Raw genomic sequence first — 15521 nt, forward strand, 5'->3', positions numbered from 1 at the left:
AACCAGTGAATACATAAGAGCATTAGCAAAATCAGTTTATATTAAAGACAGTATTTCCATTATACAACACATTGACACTGATCATGTTTTGCATATGAAAGATCACAATACAATCATGCAATAAAGAATAACTGCTAGGTCACCGAAGTACTTGCCATATCACTTGGTAGTAAACAAGAACTTGCTTCATAAAATCTGTCTTTCTACTAAATTCATGCCTTGAAAGTTTTATTTAGACCTAAAAAAGGGTGGGGGGTTTCATTAGGAGACAAAACATCTCTGTTTAGTCTTTTTGTTCCTTCATGAATTCAGTTTGCTGAAAAAGCTCTGACTTGTACAGAGTGTTACTTGTTTAAATTAGGGCTTTCCTATTCAAATAACCTTATTCTATTTCTCTGAAAAGTTGCTTTAGGCAAGCCAAAAATGGGATCTTTATTTCACACAGAAGAGATGTGAACACACAGGCTTGGAGGAGGACGGGTTCCATGTAGCTTTTCTGACTACAAACATGGCAAATGAGACTGCAAATATTTTCATTCTTGTAGACAGAAGTCACTCTAAGCTCCAGTTTTGCCTTCTACAGTCTTATACCCTCTGATGTGGATTGCCTATAAGAACTGTTTCCACTTCATTGTTTTGTTGGTTTTTTTCCTAGCCCCTCTCATATCTGTTGCTAACACACTGGTGTAAGAGGGAAAATAAATAACAAATAAGCTATTAAACTGCAGGATCCTAGTGAAAGATTGCAAGAAACTCAGGCTTTTCCTGGGAGTGCTAACATGATTCATACTGTATGTTTGTATGACAGCGGCAGCTGTAAGACTTGGGAGGGATTATTTCAAAAAGGTTGTTCTTTTCACATCTTTTCAAGTGTTTGCAGTTGTGGGTCTTCATGGGAAGTCTGTGTTTAAGCATAAGAGTGCTCCAGACAAATTATTATTGCAAGTGGATCATTCAGGACCATCCACTTGCATCTTTTAGCTTCAATCGCAATGACTCTAGCTCCAGCTTACAAGACCAAGACACAGGTTCATGAGGACAATATTACTGGATCTTTGAGTAGTGGCCAGAGCTAGCCCATGAAGACAATGGGTCATGGATTTCTGATTCAGTGAGCCACAATGAAAAAAAAAAAAAGAAAATTTAAAAACTTTCACAGTTCTGATTTTTCCAAGGTGTTTTGTTTCATGCTTAAATTTATTTAACACTTTTGCAGCTCTTTTAAAAATTGAGCCAAATATAAAATTGACCTGCCATTTCCAAATCCAAAGTCAAAAGAGTTTACTTAAAAATATCAGAATGAAACATTTAATGTTTCTGATTCTTCCCCTCTTATTTTTCCAGCTGAAACAATTAAGAAAGTTAGATTGATGTTCCCAAATACTCTTGTCCCCTTGAATGCAACTTGTTTAATAACTTGGCTATGTAAAATAAAATCCTTGTTACTCCAAAGTAGTGCAAAACAATCTTTTCTCTAAACCCAAGAAGTTCTGCAGCAAAAGGACTCCCAGTGGGCAGACTACTCTCATACTATCCCATACAAGCAATCAAATGTTGTGCACACTGAAGCAGTTAAAGCTCTAATTGTAGATGTTGGCAAGTAAACACCTTGCTTTCATAAAGGCTAATATACATTAAGACTTTGTGACTGAACTGCTGAAAGCGCTTGTATTTTTATTTATATCATTGTTTATAACTTGAATACTCCCTTGAAGTGTTGGAAACAAACACAAGTGCACCCATGCAGAACACCACCTCTGTGGAAACAGAAGTTGGAATGGCATATGGACAAAACAATACACTGTTAAGCTCAATTACACAAGTGCAAAGACTTAAAAGAAGGACTGGAACCTGCAGGGTTTTCCATGTGGGAAGAGCCCTTCATGTGAATGGAATGATGCTGATTTTGCTCCATCTCTTTTTCACATGTGTCATTCCAGAAAGCAACAATAGACTACAAACTCATACCACAGTTACCTAGCCCACCGAGGCCTGGAAGGCTGAGGAATTCCTTTTATGGCCCTTGCATATATCCATATTTCAAAGCTGTTAACATTATGGATGATAGTCTTCATCATGCCACAGTCACATCACAGGTAAATGACTGTATCACTGTCTGCACAGAAGACGTGTACCTTTCTGAAATCACTGGGATTCACTTGAGTGCAGTCCAGTATTGTCAAGGGAAGGCAGTACTTCTGGAATATTAAGTTCCTTTTAGACTCCACAGACTGTGACTATTTGATGCCAATAACTCTCAAAAGTCTTATGAACAGCAAACTCGGATTGCTAATGGTGATGTTTCTTGTTATGGAATTATTTTTGTTCCTCTTGCATGTTAAGTGTTTCACATTTTAATATCTGCTGTGAGACTGTTAGATAATACTGGAAGCCAAAGTTGAGGAATAGAGTTCAAAATCCCACATATTATTCTAGAAGCACTATTTATTTTAATAACTATGAGCTCCACATGAGGACTGTTACACCAAATAACATGAAGAAAACCCTGTGGCAGACAGGCCCACTGCCTTTGCTGAAATCTACATGGCAGTGCCAGCTACTTTCTGAAGGGTATTTACCAAGGCTTTCAACTTTTTCTTTATGTTCTTCAGATGCCGGCAGTAGCTGAAAGCTTCATTCAGTGTGACCCTGTGCTCCAACATTCCACTGAGTTCAGTGGTTTGGATGCAAACTCAGCTGATGCGCTGATCCCAAACAAAAATAAACTTTTTCCAGGTAACAGTGTCTCATCGAGAGACATGCAAACAAGTAAATAAAAAGTCAGTTGATTTGCACCCAAGAAGTACCCAGTAGAAATCTATGAGCATGTGCAAAACAGAAAATAACTGTAAGCCCAGCACTTCAAAGTATCAGATGTACAGTGCATAAATTATATAGTTAATCTGACTTTGCACAGTAAGTGGGTTTACTATGGGTTGTGCAGTTCATCTGGGCAACATATGCTCAGAAGGTCTAACACTGTGGAAGTACTGCATACTTTGTGGAGCTGATCTGCAATGCGCAGTGAATGTGTCTAGGATTTCCAGATATCCAGCAGCCCAGGCAGAGCTGCTATTCTGGTAAAGCTGTTCCAGACAATTGTCAGCATTTTCAAATTCTGCCCCAACAAATTTACCATGAACAAAAAAAGGACATGTCTGGTGAAAGCCAGCTGTATGGTAGGTAAGAAAAATACAAAAAAAATTCCATTCCTATATATTAGACTTTTATTATTGACCTTACACCAGCGCCTCAGACTGCTAAGTCAACTCCTCAAGATGTATGAGACATATTTATAGATGAAAGTATCAAAGCATACAGAAATAACACAATAACCTAAAGTGTTAAATAAATGTCAAATAAAGAAGTTAAATAATAAGCCAAATTAAAAAAACAAAACAAAACAAAACCAAAAAAACCACAACAAATAACACAGAACTCCAGTTCTACACATAGGTCCTAAGCAGAAATACATGATACCATTGTCAAATCAGGGACTATGGGCTAAACTACTTCAATATGTGTGATTCCCATGCACTTAACCTGAAGAAGTGTACATTCACTAGATATCTGAGAACTGAATTTGTTCTGCATACAGCTGTGACCATTCCTTTTTCAATATTCTTTCTCCTTCAGAACTGGAGTTACTCACTCCAGCTGTAAGTAGGAAGCTCCTGAGAAGTTAGGTGAGCATGGCAAAGCAGGTCACTTGAAGATGACATGTTCTGGGCCAATAACCCCATTCATTCACCCGGGATTCCTTTTCCTTCAGACACCGTCTAGCATTACTGTGCTTGGTATTGATTGCCAGGGCACTTGACATTTGGTTGCTGTTGTTTGATGAAAGCAGCTAATTGGAATGCTTCCTCTGAGGAAATCCATTGACATATATGGACTCCTTTGTACCTGTGCATATATGTAGGTGATAAGTTCTGAAACCTACATAAGGAAAACTCACAATATGCTGTTTAGGTGTAGCATAAATGTAACTAACTGTTCTTGCTTTGCTAAACTTTTACTCATAACTTGCAATTCAATTCCATCACCTGAAATAAAATACTTGAGACAACTGTAAGTTAAATGTCAGCCCTCTTTCTTGTCAGAGAAGACACCTTTTCCATTCAGCAGTATTAATCAACTTATCTTACTTGAAAAATATTTTTTTTCTGGAAAACTCCCAGATATTTGGGTTTTGAAAGCAGTCTTAGAGAAATTCAATAGAAAATAATACAGAGTGATTCAAATGGAAAGGACTGAACAGTGCAATATAAATCCTGATACAAGACTGCAGATGTTTTAAATACAAAGATTTTTAAACCTGATATTCATCCATGTTATACCAATGATATGAACAAGCAGAATCAAAGCCCTTCAGTAAAGTAGAAAAAGTGTATTTCTATACTGTGCATGAAATTGAAAACGAATCATATGCTACAGCATAGTTTCTTCAAACATCTTTTTCCAAAGCCAACAGCTTCATGGTAATATAATTTAGGTGATGAGCATGCTTGGATAAATGCCATGTGGGCCACAAACTATCTACTCCACCAAAAGAAACTGCTGTCCCGACTTATCCCAGCTTCCTTTGCACCCCCCATTTTCATTTTTTCCAGTGCTGTAATTGCAATAGCATTGACATGAGTCAGGACTTACTCCAAAATTCTCCATAGCTCCTTTTAGAAAATACATAGGGGTATATACTAAAAGTATCTCCTGACAAGCAGGAGATCTTTTGGGGATTATGTTGCCATCCCCTCTCCCCACCTGCCCTTTCTCTTCCCTTTATTTTTTGTTGCTTATGAGACGGATGGTTATTATCAGTTTATTATTACTGTTTTTCCACAGACTTTCTCAAATGTCAAGTGAATCTGATCTGGAGTTCAGGCCCATAATTACACTGGACTGACTCCAGGAACTCGTAAATAAATTGGTGGTGGCTGCAATGGCTGCCAGAGCTCTGTCATTCTGCTCTTCTGAGGGTGGACAGAGGCTTTGGCTCTTTTCTAAAATTCTACACTTGCCCCAGAGTTTTTCACACCTTCTTTTAAAAGACTCTAGGCTTCCTCACTGTAGTTTGGCATAGTCTTACTTGGGAAGAGAAAGCTACTAGCCTGCCACATTGTTGAATACATTAATTTAGAAAAGCAGCTGAAATGTAGATTGTTACTTTTTTTCTGCTTCCTCCATATGTGGAAACCTCCCAGGAACACACATATTTCTGTCTCTCTGCTCTGGCCTCTTTGTTGACATTAATAGTTTACACTGGGCTCTACAGCGAGGCACATCTTTGTCATAGCAGACCGACTGTGCTGAGCTACAGAGGTCAGTTCCAAAGCTTGGCAAGAAAGTCCCTTAAGTGTAGAGATGTCTGGATTCAAGATAATGGATTTGAAAGGAGCAGGCACGACATTCATTCACAGACCTGGCTTACTGAAGTCTGAGAAGTTTACTAGTAAATTTAAATGTTAGTCTCAAGCCTGTTTCTAATCATATCAATGCATATACAGCACAGCATCTGGTTACAGAAGGGAATCTCCACCCAGTGCAGGCTTGAACTTAAAATGCTGCTACAGATGTTTATCTTCTGATGCCCTCAACACTTTTTTCCTGAAAAACCTCAAATAAACTACTCAAGCACATTACAAGAGCTGATTCAGGATATGTAACTATTCAGAAACTGGTTCCTTTCTTTCAGCCTCATCTGCAGTTAGAACTAGTCCTCACGTCAGCCATCGAATGGTGCAGATGGCAGCATTGGTCACCATTTGCATAACTTAAGTGGGTTTGTACTAGAAGCTAAAATAATTCCTGAAATCAGAGCTAATCCTGAGTGCACACAAGGCCTTGTACTGCCAACTAGTTCCAAATGTTTTTAAGATGTGAATACTTGTACGCTGCCAATGAGACTGAGATGACCAATTCTTTTCACACAGGTCACTCTAAGGCAAGCAAACAGTAACAGTATTTCATCGGTCCTAACTGGGTTCATATTCATACCAGTCACATAAAGGTGAAAGTTGCTGGACTCCTTTATAGTAGGTTAAGTCATTGTGTCTTTTGCAAAGTACTTTTCAAAACAAAGCAAGATATTTCATGGAGTGAAAAACACTGAATTCTTTGCAAAAGAATGTCACTTCTTTCCTATATCCCCCCCAGGGAGCCCCATTGTTTAAATAAGCATTTGCTTGTGCCCCAAAGTACAGATGGTTTTGACTCCCATCATAAATCAAACATGCTTGTGTCTAACACATTAAAAAAGTGAGGAAAATCATCTTTTTAACTGACATGGATTAAGATGGTTGGTCTGACCAAATTATACTTCTTTAATAATCTTAATTCTTTGCCGGTTCTTCTGGGAACAAAAGATTCAACAACATCATTGTGCCTCCCTTTCTTCCTTGGAATTTAAATCAATCTTTTACTCCATTTTAATGTAAATTTGAAATAATCATGTAACTGGATCATGGATTAAGTTTGCAGGAGAAAAATCTCTGGCAGAAGATGGCAGGGACTGTGCCTAAAGTTAATCCAGACAGAAAAATCAGTTCTGAACTAGGGTGAAAACAGAGCTCTTGTTAAATGAGTTGCAGGTTTTCAGTTGTAAACGTTCCATCAAGAAACCATTCTGATATCTGAAAACAAATAAGGACAGCATCATATCAATCACAACAAAAGGAAATTTAACATTTCAATTACTTTTTTCTCCCCTCCACTCAGACAATTCTCTCAGGCCTGTGTTACAGGCCATTTTTTGCACAATCAGAATTCCATCTCTAAACCTTGACAATCCTAGTGAGAAAGTGCTGCCTCTTTTTTTCCTTAAGGAAAGGGAAGGCCTTTGATAGATTCAAATAGGGATGTTGGACAACAGGACAAATTATGTTGAAAGGCAGCAGGATAAACCATATTTTCAAGGTCACTTTTTTAACCCAAGATTTTTAACCTTGCCTTGGTTAAACCTTGGTTTGTCTTTGACCTCCTTTCTGTGCTAGCTTTCCTCCTTCTCTCCCTCAATCAGACTGGAAGGACATGCCTATGCTTCTTTGATGTGGGTTTCATGTATCTGTACAAAGTAATTCATAACCACTAGGCAAAAGGCATGTGCCCATACCACATCATTATCCTGCAATTAAGAAACTTCTGCCTGCCACAAAGCTATAAAACCCAGCAACATTTCAAGCTAAGCCCTCAATATTCATCTAGAGCACAAAGCTGCTGTAGTGCTGCAGACAAAGATACTTTGTAGTGTGCCTTGTGAAATACTTGCTGGGTGTTGATTTGAAAGTTTGCCTCATCTTAGTATGTTTCCACACCTTAAGATTTTCTCCTGTTTCTCTGCACAGACTTCACGCAGATATGGAGAAGATAGCTCCACTCTTGCATATGCAACTGAATGGAACAGAAGCACCTCCAGCTGCAGTGTAGAGAACACCTGGAGAAGGATGTTTGGTCACCCCATCACTTCTTTCGGTGGACTTGGAAGTGTTAGGTTTGCAGTTGGACTCGATGATCTTAAAGGTCTTTTCCAACTTAAATGATTCTATGTATTCTGTTCAGTTCCATGTGTTCTCTACCTAAGTTCTCAGGTTTAACATATTCTTCAAATGATTCCCCCTTTGGTATTTCTCTGTGCGGTATGTGCTGTGGTCATGTTTCAGGTTGCTTTGCAAGATCTGATCAAGCGAAGTAGGGCTTGAATTCTCCACATAATTCACTTAGAAAAACATTTGTCTAAAGTAAAAGATTAGAGTGAGAGGAAGATAAAAGGAAGGATGATTCTACCTTCTGGGCTGTTTAATGTAAAAAAATTTGAATGCTTTGTTTCCCTTTTGCTGTGTGGACAAGTACCTTTGCTGCACCACTGAGGTGAGGTCTACAACATCATAATCGTATTTCCTCAATCTTCGTAACGATGCCTCAATTTTAAACATGTGCATCTGTGGGGGAAAAAAAATATGTTTCTCCCTTTAAATAAAAAGCAGTGGTGACTTTCTGCTTCCCTCAGCTTCTACCCCACGTGGTCCCAGCAGTAGGGAGAAAGCAGGACATTCATTGAATTGTTCCTCTAGACAGCCTTCTCCACAAGGTCTTCCCAGGATCTGCTCCAGCCCAGCAGGAGCAAACTCTGCAATTTGCTTGAGATGGCCTGGAAAGGTTGCGCGAGTTAATATGAGAACAAAGTCCTCCGTCTCTGAGCGTACACTACGGACAAACGCTGTCCAGAAACGTTGCTCACGCAGGAGCCATCCATACTCGTGCTAACGCGCGAGTCACGCTGTTGAGCCCTGCCTCGCTCCTTTGCTGTACTGGAGCCCTCTCGTTGGGCCTGGTCCCGTTTAAATAAATAATTAATTATCCTTTTGGATATTGGGTGGAAGGCACCCAAAAAGCTCCCACCACGCTTCAACACGTTGGCCGCAGGTGCCGGCACGGCTCCATGAAGTGGAAGGCCCGGCTGCGGGTCCCGGGTGCCCTCACACCCGCGTCCGCGGGGGCTCCCGAGCCCGCGGCACGCCGCCTCCTCACGCTCCCCGGCCGGCAGGGCCGGGAGCCTGGAGCCGACCTGCCGCTGAGGTGACCTCCGAGGTACCGACGTGCCGGGACGCTGCACCTCGGTACCCGCCACGCCGCGGCCTTCGCCGGCCGTACCCCCCGCTCCCCGCCGGGGCTCGCTCGGGCAGAGGCGCCCCGAGGCCGGCGCGGACGGCGTCCGAGGCAGGGCCCGACACTTCCCTCAGGCCTCGGCCACTCGCGGCCCGGCGGGACGGGGACGACCTGGTGCCGCCGCGTTACCTCAGCCTCCCCTCAAGGGCTTCGCCCCGGAGCCGGTGGCCGCTACCTTTGCCCGGGGCTCTCGGCAGGCGGCTCTTGCCCGGGCGAAACGTGCCGCTCGTCTCGCCGCCAGCGCGGGTCACCTGCGGTGGCCCGGCTCCGCGCCCCGCCGCCACGCCTCGCCCCCTGCCGCACCGGGCGCGGCCCCTTTAAGGAGTGGAGCAGCGCCTCCAGGAGGCGCGCGGAAGCCGGACGGGCCGGGCGGGGAGCGGGGGGCGCGGGGCGCGGGGCGGGGCCGGCGCGAGGGGCGCGTCCCGTCCCCCCCCGCCCGCCCCGCGTGGGGCCGTGTAGCGCTGCGCCGGCCGTTGCTGCCCGCGCGCCCGGCCGGGGTCGGGCACGTCCGCTCCCCGCCAGGGCGCTGAGGTGAGGTGAGGGGCGCTGCCCCGCCCCGCCCCGCTCCGCTCCGCCGAGGAGGCGGCCCCCAGCGGCGGGGGGCCGCGCCGCTTCCCCCGCCCCACTCCGCCCCGCCGGCCGGCCGGAGGGACCAACGAACGGACGGACGGACGGACAGACGGACAGGACGGAGGCCGCCGCCGCCGCCGCCGGAGGCTGTGGCTGCCCCCCGAGCCGCCACGGCTGTGAGGTGAGTGGCGGCGGCCGCGCTCGCCGCTTCTTCCCCGCGGGAGGGAAACCCGCGTGGGGCCGGGGCGGGCGCTCCCCCCGGGGCACGGCCGCCGCCTTTGACGAGGCGCCGCGGGATCCTCGCTCGTCCCGCAGCGGGTTTCCGTCGCGAAGGTGCCGCACGAAACTTCCCCGCTTCCTGCCTCCTCCTGCCCTCCCGCCCGGGGCCCGGCTGTCACCCCCGGCTTCGGGCTTTCTTCTCAGCGCGGCAACATGTGGAGGATGCCGGGCTGGCGCCCAGCCCGCCGTCCCCGCCGCGGGTTCCCGCACGGGCTGCGGGAGCACCTGCTGTCGGGCGCAGCGCGGCGGCCGAGCGGCAGCGAGCGCCCGCCGGCGCCGCGGCCCTTCGTCCTCCGTGCCGGGGGAGGCGGGCGGGCTGCGGGGAGCGCCCGGGTGCTGCCCCGCGGGGACATCCTCGGAGCTGGCGGGAGCAGTGAGCTGGAGGCGCGGCAGAGGGTGCTGTCCCGTTGCCGCGCTCGGCGCAAGGGCCGCTTTGCAGCGGGACCCGGAAATTTTTGAAGGGGTTTTGTCTCTTTTTTTTTTTTTTTTTTTTTTAGCTGGGCAAAAAAGGCATGGGCGGCAGCAGCAGCAGCAGCAGCAGCAGCAGCAGCAGCAGCAGCAGCGTGCACGTGTGCTGTAAAAAGAAAGAGGGACTTTATGATGCTGGTTGGTTGCAGTGCAGGGGGATACTGGGAAAGGCTGACAAAATCAACAGGTTACTTGTTTCCTGATGCGTGGAACCTCTTTGGCCCAGAGCCCAATAGCTGTGTTGGAGGGGTTGAGTACTTACCTTCCCTGGCTTAAATGGGTCAGCAGTCGTATTGCAGCTTGCCTCGACTTCTTGTCCAAACTCCAGAAAACTATGTTTGGAAAGGGGGGAAACAATGATGTGTTGTGATTAAGGGGGGGGGGGGGGGAAGAAGAGTAGGGTATGCTGTTAGTTATGAGTGCAGTGCTTGTAGAGTTTTACATAGAGCATGGACACTCAGTGCTGCAGAGCTGACTGCTTAACAACACCTTTGGATCCATTTTGCTAATGGTGCTTCTTAAAGTCTGCACGTGATTGTGGATTATGACTCTCTTAAGAGAGACTTAAGTGGTGTTGCACAGACTGAGTGTACTCGAGTTTATTACTTGACAGCATGAGGCCTGGGAAGCAAATAGGAAGTGAAAATTATTCATTTAGTTTTGATATTGTTCTCAGTCTTCGACAGCTGTTAGTGTCATCATAGACTGATCGTAGCTCAGATAGCATCTCACGTGCTGAAGGGCAGTACTCTTATCCTGGTAGATATGTAGCTCTTCTGGGTGTGCAGACGGTTCCTCTGATAGCTTATGGAAAATGTCCTGAACTAGTCTGGTTATTTTTATCATGTCAAGTGTGTTTCTTTAAGAGTAAATCAAACTATATCATACCAAAAAATGTTCTCAGCCTGTAATTATCTTAATCTCTTGTGTTCAAAATGAGAACAAAAGCCACCTGAAAATGGAAGCCTCTTGACTGATTCACATGGCTGATGAGGTTTATGACAACAGAACCGTGTGCAGTGTTACTATGTCGAGGTGTCGTTACCTCTGACCCGAAAGTGCAGTTCAAGGTGAGGATGTGCTGTCCTCTGGCTCTGTGTGCTGCCCTCTGTAACCAACAGTGGTAGAGGACTAGCCTGTGTTTTCAGAGAAACAGTCCTGGTTTCTTGATAGTCTGTGTCAATCCTCCACGAGACAGAGGTGCCTGTTGTGGAGACAAGAGGAAGGAATAGTGGTAATGTGCTCAGCTCTTGAAACACAGGCCTGACCGCTGTTCCTGACACAAGAAATTCTTCCCTGGTGGGATGTTCAGAGACCTGATATGTCATCCTGTTTTCCTGTGCTTCTTGAGGCCTCAATAAAAGGGTATTGGCCTGGTCCTTAAGTGCATCTGGCCATAGGTAACAGCACGGTGAGATGCCCTAGAGTTCTTTGCTCTTTTTCAGTTCTGCTTTGCTTACCTGTCCGAAGACTTTGTTGGATGTTATTGTAATAAGTGAAATACATTCAAAATTATTCTTTGCTATCCTGATAGGAAATATGCTTCAGCTTTCACTTTAAAGGAGTTGTGTTAATTATAAGACTTCATGAGCTGTATCCCGGTGTGGATGTGTGTGTCTGTAAGTTTATCTGGCCATGGTATCATTATTAACCTCTGTGATACAGGACAGTGTCTGTCCTGTGTAAAAACTTCTGAAATCACCACAGAAAAATCATGGGCTTTTCAGTAGTAAAGTTCTGAACAAAATTCCTGTCTTCAGGTGAGTGTTAGCTCCTGCTAGGTGCAGCCTGACTGTATTCCCCTGGGGGAATCATTTCACGCTCTTTGTTTCCCTAGAAGATTTATAGTTCCCAACTGCACTGCTCAGTTCTGTGTGGATGCAAACCATGCTGACTCATATGCTGAACTGTTGCAGCCTTGCTCCATGTAAACACAAGCACACTTCTAAAATATTTAATTGTAATGTCCTCTGTAGAGAGCTATCCCCACAGCTCCTGGCATAATTCCCAGAAGCAGCAGATTCTGGGGTGCTGGGAGTTTCAAACGCCATTGGTGCCCAGCGGGATAACCGTCTGAACTAGTTTGGTGTAGTTTATCCTGGCACTGGGACAGTTCAAACTGAACAGGTATTTAATCTTGGTTAAAGCAAGTCTGCTTTGAACAATACTTCGTATATGTATAAACGATTTGGAGCCTGTTGGGACATGGCTGTCAGGAGATCTACATGGTAGGGAAATCTTTGTTATGGCACGTAAACTTTGGTGTAGAAGTACCTCCTAACAGTTTTTTTTTAAAATCTTATCTGTGTGCAGTTATAGTAAAATCAGGAACAAGCTATTAAAAGAATTATTTTCTTAGTTCGTCTGTGGCAAATAACAGCAGGAATTGTTTTGTGAAAGAACTGAGTTTATATCCACATGTAAAATGCTTGTTAAAAAGAACTCGGGAAGATGGAAACTCACCCTCCCATTCATGCACACAAATACCCTGATAGGTCTTCAAATTGAAAATAAACTACAATATATGATTTAACTCCAAAGAAGGCAAGTGGAACCACAAAATTATTTCCAAGTACACTTATTTTGTCTGTACCTGGTAAGTACAGCATTGGAATTTTGAGATAAATACCTTCTCCTTTAAAGCAGTAATTAGTTTAGTGGGGACTAATTGATGAGGAACTAGAGTTCCTTGGGTTTTTTGTGGGTTTTTAATTTGGTTTTGTTTTTTGTTTAATTTATTATTGTGATCTTGGTTAAAAGAGTAGTCCATTATGGTTAAGTAAGGGGAGTAATTTGGGAGAGGTTTAGTGGAGCTTATGGATGGTGCAGATCATTCACATCTCACTTGCTTATGTAGGTTGACTGTCAGTGCATTACCTGTAACTGTTAAAAACTGTTAAAAATCACCCGTGCTAAGCTTTGCTGATGTCCTAACTCATTCCAACATCCTGCACTTGTTTGAAGCTTCCATTCTTACTTTACTTACTTTGAGAACAAGACTTTAGAGACACTAGAGTAGTGGGATGTGCTCAAAGCTGGATAAATCTGGGTAGCAGAACTGGTTCAAAACTCTGGAGAAAAAGCTCCTGGTGTAGGTGGCGCTCTAGAGCTCATATTGAGGTCTCTTGGGGATACAGGCCATGGTTCCCTCAGCTACAACATGGCAGCAGTTGCAGCTGCTCCTAGCAAGTGCAGCATCAGTGCAGCTGGAAGAGCAAATCTGTGCTCTTACGTTTACAGATGGTAGGATTTGAAGGTAGCATGCCTGTAACTGCTTTGCCTGCAGGAAGGGCACTTAGCATAATAGTATTTTGGTACCAGAAGCATCTTTCCTGGAAGTGTGATTCAAGGCTCTACTTATTTTCCTTCTTTATTCAGTATGTATATTCCATTTATATGGGGAGTTTCTTAGAAATATGGCTTAATTCAAAAATGGATTTCACTAGAAAGTATTTATCAGAAGTCTGAAATTGAAGTGTACAGATGTGGCATTTTGTTGTTTAGGTGGGCTGAGAGATGTGCTTACCATTGACAGTCCCATTAATTACAAGACAGAATCTTACAACCCATATTTCAAAATCCTCTTACTGTGATGGCTATTAGTGGCATTTTTCTTTGTAAAAGCAAAGGAGGTTAAAAATTGTGCCTGCATCTGTTATTGTTGCTATGACAGCTGTCTTTGTCCAGTTTTAACTATCATATTCTGAATAGCTCCTAACTGGGGTTGTAACATTAATGGCTATGTGCAGAGGGAAGAAATCTTTCAACGCCCTTTTCTTCTCTCAGTCAAAAAATGTTTCGAGTTATACTCAAAAGAGTACTCAATTACTCATTGAGTTTTGAGTTTGATATATTTTTGATCAAGATGCAGTGGGTCGAAACATTCCATTACTAACTCTGTTTTGGTGCCTAGCATAATTAGGGGTGGTATGGTTACAGTATAAAGTAGTAGCCAGTTTGTTAGCACTATTTAATCACAGTTTGTCTTAAGCAAGACAGATGGTACCACTGATACTGTGCTTCTGAGACTTGGAAACTGGGAAGATCACTTGAAATAGGGTGATGCAATTTTTGTGCAAGGTCACGTACCAAATTGTGTTGTCTTCAGATGGCAATTGTGAAACAAGCGACTGCTCCTTGCAACATGCTATTGGTCATTGCATAAGCAGCAGCAAATAAGGACTATCCCTTTGTCTAGATATAAGCAGTGGGATGTATTGTCTTCAGGTGCCAACTTACTTTTACAGCCATGTGCAACACTAGTGTAAAAAAGCTGTAAAATAGCCCTTGTTTATTCAAACCCTCCTTTCTAGCATACTGAACATCTTCCTCTAAAGTGGATAGCTAACTTCTGTGTAGTCAGTGTCTATATTAAGAGTTTGTATATGGTTGTCTTCCTGATGCTAGCTGGAAAATACTGTCACGAGAGAAGTTTTTTTAATATGTTAAGTGGCAGCATGTTGGTCTGAACAACACATTATTGGAAACTGTTGGTGGTAAAGTAGCAGCAGTTTGGAAAGCTCTATGACCCTGATCCAGACTCGTTTTAAAGGGTAACTTCTAATACAGAATCTTGAACGGTTTAGTCCAGTTGGACGGCCAGCTGTCTATTTTGGAAATCAGACTGCCGCCTTTTAAGATGAAAGCCATATTTTTGTGAATATGAACTCTTTTGTATCTACTCTCTGTGCCTTGTCTGAGGGAAGGAGCAGCTGTAGTGCATTCGCCAGACCTGCATTTGGCTGTTGCTGCCATTGTGTTGTGTGTAAACACGTACCATTATTTTGGATCACATAGCAGCCTGTTCAAAAGGGTCTCGCATTCCCCAGCTGTTCCGCAACTTTTCCATCTCTGAGCTTGCCAGCTGCTTAATACAGGCAACTGTAGCTGCATTTGTTTCTCTGGTGTTAAGTATTAGTGGAGATAAAATTGACTTTTGTTAAATGCTAGGTGCTGTGAGCCCCTCTCGTGCTTCTAATGGAGTTAAAACAAAAGTGGACTGTTCTTACTGTATCAAAGTTGTCAGGAGTTTTCTTTGCCACTAGTTGGACAGATTGTATAAAAATCTTATTTTCTTAGATTTGGCACAAATATGAAATAGAATTGTGTTTACATGTATATGTATATCCACAGCCTGTGGTAGTAACTAATCCAAAAGAACCGAGGTATGAAAAGGTGCCCCTTAAACCCATATCAACAGCTCTTTTGTTTCCTCACTTCTCTGAACAATGTTCAGTTTAACAAGGCTTCCTCTGCTCTCTTGTCAGCCAACCCTTTCATTTACCGATTCTTGAAATAGTTTTATTTCAGTGTCAGCACTGATCAGATAGGATGTTGAGGAAAGAACAGGGGCTCTGAAATGCCTCGTATCTGCAGTGAGTGGTCAGTCCCGGTGAGGGACCATAGGCTGAGCCCTCCCTTCTGGCTTTTCCCATCCAGCCTATTCTCCCTGCCATGAAAGGGATAGGAAATGTCCAGAAAACGTTTTGTGTGGCTGAACTCTTTTCTGCAGCAGTGGATCTGTAACTATCTCCCTGGAG

At 43.9% G+C, this 15521-nt stretch overlaps 1 protein-coding gene across 2 annotated transcripts in view; it reads left to right on the forward strand.

The window, feature by feature from the left end:
- Nucleotides 1–9153: 9153 nt before the first annotated feature.
- Nucleotides 9154–15521, forward strand: part of SVIL (supervillin) — a 142900-nt gene continuing 136532 nt past the window's right edge. For both annotated transcript variants that reach the window (XM_049798160.1, XM_049798162.1), the window contains exon 1: nt 9154–9415. The gene's annotated coding sequence lies outside the window, so the exon portion shown is untranslated. The remainder of the gene's footprint in view (nt 9416–15521) is intronic.

Source organism: Accipiter gentilis, chromosome 4 (genome assembly GCF_929443795.1).
Source record: "Accipiter gentilis chromosome 4, bAccGen1.1, whole genome shotgun sequence".
NCBI classification, from domain to species: Eukaryota; Metazoa; Chordata; class Aves; order Accipitriformes; family Accipitridae; genus Astur; species Astur gentilis.